General features: G+C 37.1%; 1 protein-coding gene across 2 annotated transcripts in view; it reads left to right on the top strand.

Moving 5' to 3' along the window:
- The window catches only part of LOC106876921 (uncharacterized), a 50,483-nt gene that overhangs the window by 9,075 nt on the left and 32,637 nt on the right, over window positions 1-8,771 (top strand). The window contains exon 2 of one of the 2 annotated variants that reach the window (XM_089351026.1): window positions 6,001-6,583. The exons of the other annotated variant lie outside the window; for it this stretch is intronic. The gene's annotated coding sequence lies outside the window, so the exon portion shown is untranslated. The remainder of the gene's footprint in view (window positions 1-6,000; window positions 6,584-8,771) is intronic. 2 annotated transcript variants of the gene reach the window in all.

The following is an 8,771-nucleotide window of genomic DNA, read 5'->3' as shown; positions in this document are numbered from 1 at the left end:
TAAATTTTAAGTTCTTTATAGTAGTCCATAGTTCCCATTCAAATGTGTCCAGATGACTATTGTTTTCTTAGTTTTAAAATGCCTTGAGATAATCTCTGTATCTTTGTTGGTGTGTAAGTCCTGTATTCCTTGTTTTTTGTCAAAGTGTAATGCCTTCCATCTAAGTCTGTGGATAAAATCATCTATTCTTGAGGTGAGTTCTTTTGTGTAAACAATTTTGGGAGGAATTGGTATATCTTTTAAAGAAAAGTCAATTTTTATTATTTCCATTTTGCCAGTATTATTCATATGTATTTTTATTATTACTATTATAGTAATGAATAAAGTGAGTTGATGATAAGTTTACTTAAATGTTAAATATGCCTCATTAAGGTTTATCTACTTACCTATTATCTATGAGTATTATAATTAATATTCAAAACAAATATTAGGTAATAAACCAGTAATTCATTGGATATTACTATCCCTTAATGAGGTTTATTTAACCTTTAATTGAATTTATATATATGTCATCATCATCATCATCATCCTCATCATCATCATTTAAAGTCCGTTTTCCATGCTGGCATGGGTTGGACAGTTCAACTGGGGTCTGGGAAGCCAGGAAGCTGCACCAAGCTCCAATCTGATCTGGCAGTATTTCTAGAGCTGGATGCCCTTCCTAACACCAACCACTCCGAGAGTGCAGTGGATGCTTTTTTTACATGCCACCAGCACAGGGGTCAGAGGGGGCTGGCATCGAACATAATTGGATGGTGCTTTTTACGTGCCACTGGCACAGGAGCCAGTCAAGGTGGCACTGGCATTGGCCATGTTCGGATGGTGCCTTTTACGTGCCACCAACACGGGGACCACAACTATAATTTCCATTTGATTTTGATTTTGATAGGCCTCCTCAAGCGTGGCACGTCATCCTACGATCCAAGGTACTTTTTCAGTGGGCTGGTTATGCAACACTGGTGTAGGTTACAGCTGTGAACTTACTTTATTTTCCAGGTCTTCTCAGTCACAACATATCTCCAGAGGTCTCGGTCTTTTGTCATTGCCTCTGTGAGTCCCAACATTCGAAGGCCATGCTTCACCACCTCATCCCATGTATTCCTTGGTCTCTCTCTACCCTGGATTGGTAGTGGCACTTCTTCACACAGCTCTCCTCATCCATACGTAGTACATAACCATACCAATGCAAATGTCTCTCTTGCATGCAACATCCGATGCTTCTTATGTCCAACATTTCTTTCAGGGTGCTTACACTGTGTAGTGTGTGCACACTGACATTATACATCCAGCAGATCATGCTAGCTTCATTTCTCTTGAGCCTACGTATGTCTTCAGCAGTCATGGCCCATGTTTCACTGCTGTGAAGCATGGCAGTTCGCACATATGCATCATACAATCTACCTTTCACTCTGAGTGAGAGGCCCTTTGTCACCAATAGGGGTAGAAGCTTTTTGAACTTTGCCCAGGCTATTCTTATTCTAGTGGTAACACTCTCTGAGCATCCATCCCCACTACAGACTTGGTCACCTAGGTAGCGAAAGCTATCAACTACATCTAGTTTCTCCCCCTGGCATATGATGGAATCTGTTTCCTGAGTATCTGTGGTGTTTATTGCCCCTGTGCATCTGCTGCACATGAAAGCTATCTTCCCGGTTAATCTTTCTTTGATGATGCTGCACCTCTTTATGTGTCCATAGCTTACACTGGGTACATCTTATGGAGTTTCTACCTACACCTTTTCTACATATCGAGCAGGGCCATCTACCTGAAGGGGTGTGTGATGTGTTCGCCTTCCTACATAATAAGAACTTTGATTTTGAGACATTGACTCTAAGGCCCTTCAATTCTAAACCTTGCTTCCACACCTGAAATTTCTTCTCTAGTTCTGGTAGTGATTGTGTTATGAGGGCTGGGTCATCAGCATAGTGGAGCTCCTAAGGGCAACCTGTCTTGAATTCCTCTGTTATTGTCTGGAGGACTATAATGAATAAGAGGGGCCTGAGGGCTGATCCTTGGTGAACCCCTACGTCTACTCGAAATTCTTCGCTATACTCATTGCCAACCCTAACCTTACTAATGGCATCTCTGTATAAGGCCTGTACAGCCCTTATTAACCATTCATCAATCCCCAGTTTCCACATCTCCCACCAGAGAAGGGATCAGGGGAGTCTCTCAAAAGCTTTCTCCAAATCCACAAAAGCCAAGTATCTTTGGCTAGGTATTTCTCCTGCAGTTGCCGTACCAGGAATATAGCATCAGTGGTGCTCCTATCTGGCACAAAACTGAACTGCATCTTATCTAAGCAGACTCCCTCCCAAATTAATTGGGCTATGACCCTCTCCACGACCTTCATCGCCTGATCCAGCAGCTTGATACCCCTGTAGTTATTTCTATCTAAACCATTACCTTTACCTTTGTAGCAGTTGACTACGGTGCTGCTACACCAGTCATTGGGTATGACTCCATCATGAACTACCTGTTTACAATATGGGTGACTAGGCCATAGCTCACACCACCAGATGTTTTAAGCATCTCAGCAGTGATGGGCTGGGGGCTTTTCCTGGCTTCATACCCTTAATTGCTTTATCTACCTGGGTGCTGTCTATTCAGATAACTGGTCCCTCTACTGGGTCAAGATTTGGTAGGCTCTCCTTCTCCCATTCATTCTCCACATTCAGCAGTCTTTCATAATGGCTTCTCCAAACCTCTTTCTTTTCCAAATCATTAAAAGCAAGTGCACCATCATCCATGCGAACACATTTCTCTCCTGTGACATCACAATTTTCTCTCACACACTTGCAATCCGAAATACTTCAGTCCTCGCATCACTAGACTTTGGCAAACTCCTTCTTTTCTGCTTCTCCCTTGGCTATGTATACCTGTTACCCAGCCTCTCTTCTGGCTATCTGGTACAGTTCTCTGCTACCCCAACTCTTCCAGGCTGCCCATGCCTGTTTCTTTGCTCTAATAGCTTTGTCTACTGTATTATTCCACCACTACATTACTCTAGGTCTGTAAGGGACTTTGCACCATCCATAGACTCGGTCTGTGGCACTCAGTAAGCTGTCCCATAGGAATGTTCAGCTACCTTCTATGTCTGAGGTCTGTATGTATGTATATATATATATATATATATATATATATATATATATATATATATATATATATATATATATATATATATGTATGTATGTATGTATATCAATATATGTATATATATATCTATATATATAAATCTATCTATCTATCTATCTATCTATCTATCTATCTATCTATCTATCTATCTGTATGTATGTATGTATGTATGTATGTATGTATGTATGTATGTATGTATATATATATATATATATATATATATATATATATATATATATATATATATATATATATATATATAATTTGAAGAAAAGCAACGAAAATTCAATAGGTTATAGCAGTACGTACGTTTTGTACAATCTCCATTTATTCATGTTGTGAGAACACTACATAAAATGTGTAATGAAAATGTACTCCTCAGCTGCATAATGGAATTTCATTTTAGAAAGTCATTCTGTAGATGTGTGCAATAAACAAGAGTAAGAGAAGAAAACATACCATCTTGACTATGCTGCTGTTCAACAGTCTAGTGAATCAAACAAGAATTTAAATTCTATATAATCTAATTGGAGGGGTAGTAGTAATTTCAAATTTAGAGGAAGGTAGATTAAGTAGTGATGGACAGCAGGTTAGCGGTAAATCAAGCACGAGGAAAAAAAAATTTTTTTAAATAAAGAAAATGAAAGGACAATACCCTAAGGAGTGGTTAGAGAAAATTTAAGGTAAGGGAATTAAGGTCAAGGTATTAAAGAAATATATCTATTCTACAGTATATTTAGAATAATACAACGAAACACTAAAGTACTAAGTTTAAAACTATAGGGAACATTAATAATTAAATTAGAACAAGATAAACATTTATAGTTAAAATAAGATATACATTAATGTGGGGTAGTAGAAGAGAGATATTATTTATGAGTAAAACCATAATATTAATGGCCAAAACCGAACAAAAAGAAAGGGGGGGGAGAAGGAGGAGGAAAAAAGGGAGAGGAATAAAGTTAGAAAAACAGGATTAAATTAAGAGAATTAAAGCTAAGGTTTTCGAAAAAGTAATATGGTAGAAGAGACTCAGAATTACCTAGAGAAAATGTAAGAATATTATCAGTGGGTTGGGAAAGGTAAAAATGTATTCTAAGTTTATATTTAAAAGTTATAACTCAAATAAAGTAGTTATTAGTCAGGGAAATGAGAGAAATTAAAATAAAAAATTATTAGCAAGATTTACTTTTTAAAATATTTACTTTTTAAAATATTTAAAGGTGCGGGAGTAACAATGCACACAGAACCCTAAGGTCAGATCTATTGTTAATTAGATTAGGATTATCCTTAAGTTTAAAAATTTCGTAAATTTCCATAGAGCACAGTCCACAGCCATATTTACTATTTCTATAAGGTTGTGCTCTCCTGACAATTTCCCATTTAAGATTAAAATCGACACCACTTTCCTTCAATTCCCAAATTTTATTAGATAATGATGTGTTATTGGCTTTATGTTTAAGTCTAAATGAAGAAAAATGATTATATAATCGTTGTTTAAGGTTGATTGTGCAAACACCATAAATGTAATTATTAGTTGGAGTAGCTACTGTACATTTATAGACCACATTACGGGTTAAACAACGGCCAGATACTGGGCAGTGGGCTTTAATTCTACAATTGCAATTAAGGGGCTTATTAACTATATATATATTGCTATGTTGATTATTGATACAAGTATCTAAATTGGTTATATCAATATTGCTGGTTGTATTACTGGATATGCAATTGATATTGTTTGAGCTAGGAAGATTTATCTCATCAACTATGTTAACAGTTGAAGTATTATTATGTTCATTAACATGTGCAGGATTATTGGTTGCGTTGGTGTTATTAATAGTTTGGTAGTTATTTGTATTGTTATCAATAATAAGACAATTTTTATTTTCAAGGGTCCTAGCTAGTTTAATGTTCTTTCTATTTAACTTATTGATAATAGATCCTATATTGGGGAGAGTAGAGTATGAGATACGGATTGTGTGTTATCTATGATTAGGGTCGAAATTTTTTTGTAAGATATCCATAAATTTCTTATAGATGTTCATAGGTACTGCATAGTTGTAAGGGATGTTAAGCCATATAGAATTTTTTCTTCTAAATTTGTAATATGAAAGGGGTTTGTGGTTATCATAAGTATTTGGGGTTATATTATTGCTTCTATTATCATTTGTAGTTTTCTTATTGGGATCTATCTTGTTATGTAAAGTAATTTTCTTATTCTTATGGCTATTATTATAATTTCTTAAGCTAGGTATTTTACTGGTGTTAATATGATTGTGTAGACATTTATCAGGTTGTATTTCATTTTTATTCCTATTGTTTAAGCAGGATAGATTATTATTAGTAGGTCTTTTCTTACCATTATTTACGATAATTAAATTGTTATTATTGGTATCATTATGAAATACAAACATTATTATATATATGTATGTGTATATATATATATATATATATATATATATATATATATATATATATATACTACCAGTAAAACATACTGTTGATTGGGTAATTACTTTTACTGTTTACCAGGAGCCACATTGAAAGTATTATTATATGTATAATTTACTCCTCCTGTATGTGTGTATTTTTAGAAGACAAAACTATGTAATAATTGGAGTAGAAAAAAGATCATTTTTATACATGAAGTTCTGTTTGTTTATTGCATGATAATAGTTAGTGTGATGTGTATGTTATTTTATTTATCAATACAGTAATGACAACTATATAATACAGTTCAATGAAATAGGTAATTTACTCATTCTTGAACGTAATGATAGTAATGGTAAATGAAGTTATTGAAGTATTCATGTTACATTAAGAATGAATATCTCTTTATGAACAAGGTTTTTTGTTTTATTTCAGGGTATATAAGCCTTTACTACAAACAGTGAGAATATTTGGGTTAATGAAGTTTGTGCACAATTAATCTTGTACCATTGCATAATTTTGGTTGAGACAAAATATGTAATAGCATAATACGAGTCCCTTTTTTTTCAACTGAAGACAATGAGGAGATGTACCTTGTGGTTGTAGAGAGTTAAAGAATTTGATGGGGTAGTTGACACTATCCTGATCATCAACAACACTGCCAATTGAGTTATAAGTGAGGCCTTGTGGAAGTTTATTCAATAGCATATTATTAATGGTATGTAGAGGAACATTTTTTGGAGCCAGGATAGCTCTGTCATCAATGTAATCTGTATTTTTGTAATTATAAAGAAGATTAGGAAAGGTTTCATACATCAAATCATCAACAGAATCAGTTGAATTACATATTGCATTGAGTGTAAGAAATTGTTCTTCATCAACTGGAACTCTCCCTTCACCAACTTTCAAAAGCTGCTCTGCAAATAGTTCAGCTGACTGATCTCTTGAAAGCGTCGATCTCATATAATAATTGAAATAGAAAAGAGATGAACTTCTGTTTGTTTATTATATGACAATAGTGAGTTTTATTTTTTTAATTATATTTATCAACCAAATTTCTTCTGCTGACAGAATACAAAATCCAGAAGATGAACAGCTAAGAACTTCCAACCTTTCATATACTCCTATTTCAGCATTGATCATAATCCCGCCCCACCACCGTTCGTTCTTTATTATCTATCTATTTCTTTACCATGTAAACATTGCCCGTTTGATTCGTTTGAGTCATTTTCCTGTTTGTCTTAAATTCATGCATTCCTTTTAATCGCCACGCTTTATTTATTTATTTTTCTTTACTTTATTTAAGTTTCTCGTTCCTTTAACTCATTCTCTCTAAATCTCTCTAAATTTGTCTACCATAGTATAAAAGTGCAGAAGTGGCTCTCCCTTTAAACTTACTGGCTCGCGGTATACCTGCCCCCAACCCCATCCACCAGTAGCGGAAGTTCTTATCCTCTGTCATCCTTGGTTGTCTCCCGCAAACACTTCTAGGGGCCTAATGCCATCCCCTCCTCTACCCAGGGTTTTATCGATCTTATAGCGCATAAAGATGGTGTAGTGTATGCAGGTTGTAGGCATTGTTTTGTTTATGAATGCAAGCTTTCTTTTCAGGTACAGGACACTGCTTTCCCTCACCCCAGGGTCTCACAGGCCCACACCTCCCACAGCATCAGAATTGGCACTCTCAACGTTGGCACGCTGAAAGGTAGGTCTGGTGAGATTGTTGAGATGCTTGAACGGAGACGTGTAGATCTGTGCTGCATCCAAGAAGTAAGGTGGAGAGGAGGTTCCTGCTGAGAGCCACCGACCAGATCTGTGGGTGGTGCAAAGTCCCCTCTCGACCCAAAGTAATGTGGTGGTGGAACAATGTGGTTGACAGGGCTATTAGACAAAAGAAACAGGCTTGGAAGGACTGGAAGAACGGAGGTAGCAGGGAATTGTATCAGACTGCCAGAAGGGAAGCTAGGAGGCACGTTTACTTAGCCAGAGGGGAAGCAGATAAGAAAAAATTTGCCAAAGTTCTGTGCCATGAGGATCAAAGACTTAAAGTATTTCATGTTGCAAGACAGTGTATGAGAGAGAATCGTGATGTCGTAGGAAAGAAATGTGTCCGCAAGGATGATGGTTCACTTGCACTAAACGAGGCTGCAAAGAGAGAGGTTTGGAGACGCCACTATGAAAGGTTGCTCAATAAAGAGAATGAATAGGAGAAAGAGTCTGCCGCATGTTTGTTCCAGGGAAAAGCACCACTGATGCTATATTTCTGGTAAGACAGCTGCAGGAGAAATACCTAGCCAAAGATAAACCTCTGTACCTGGCTTTCGTTGACAGGGAGAAAACCTTTGACAGGGTCTCCCAATCCCTTATCTGGTGGTCAATGAGGAAACTAGGGATAGAAGAGTGGTTAGTGAGAGCTGTGCGAGCCATGTACAGGGATGCTGTCAGTGAGGTGAGGGTTGGCAACAAGTACAGTGAAGAATAAGTAGAAAGGTAGACAAACCACAAACCCCTTCAGGTAGATGGCCCTGCTCGATCTGTAGAAAAGGTGTAGTTAGAAACTCTATAAGAATTACCCAGTGTAAGCTATGGACACATAAGAGGTGCAGCAATATCAAAGGAAGGTTAACTAGCAAGATAGTCTTTGTATGTGGCAGATGCTCAGGAGCAATAAACACTGAAAATGTGCAGAGAACAACTTCTGCCACATTCCAGGGAGAAAAACTAGATGTAGTTGACAGCTTCCGTTACCTAGGTGACCAAGTCAGTACCGGGAGAGGGTGCGCTGAAAGTGTAGTTGCTAGAATAAGAATAGCCTGGGCAAAGTTCAGAGAGCTTTTAGTTCTGCTGGTGACAAAGGGCCTCTCACTCAGAGTAAAAGGCAGACTGTATGATGCATGTGTACAAACAGCTATGCTACATGGCAGTGAAACATGGGCCGTGACTGCTGAGGACATGCGTAAGCTCGTAAGGAATGAAGCCAGTATGCTCCAATGGATGTGTAATGTCAGTCTGCATACTCAGCAGAGTGTAAGTACCTTGAGAGAAAAGTTGAATCTAAGAAGCATCAGTTGTGGTGTGCAAGAGGGACGATTGCACTGGTATGGTCATTTGGTGAGAATGGATGAGGATAGTTTTGTGAAAATGTGCCACAGCCTAGTGGTTGAGGGTACCTGTGGAAGAGGTAGACCCAGGAAGACCTGGGATGA

Source organism: Octopus bimaculoides, chromosome 4 (genome assembly GCF_046866305.1).
Source record: "Octopus bimaculoides isolate indiv1 chromosome 4, ASM4686630v1, whole genome shotgun sequence".
NCBI classification, from domain to species: domain Eukaryota; kingdom Metazoa; phylum Mollusca; class Cephalopoda; order Octopoda; family Octopodidae; genus Octopus; species Octopus bimaculoides.
This window is presented reverse-complemented; position numbering and strand designations above follow the sequence as displayed.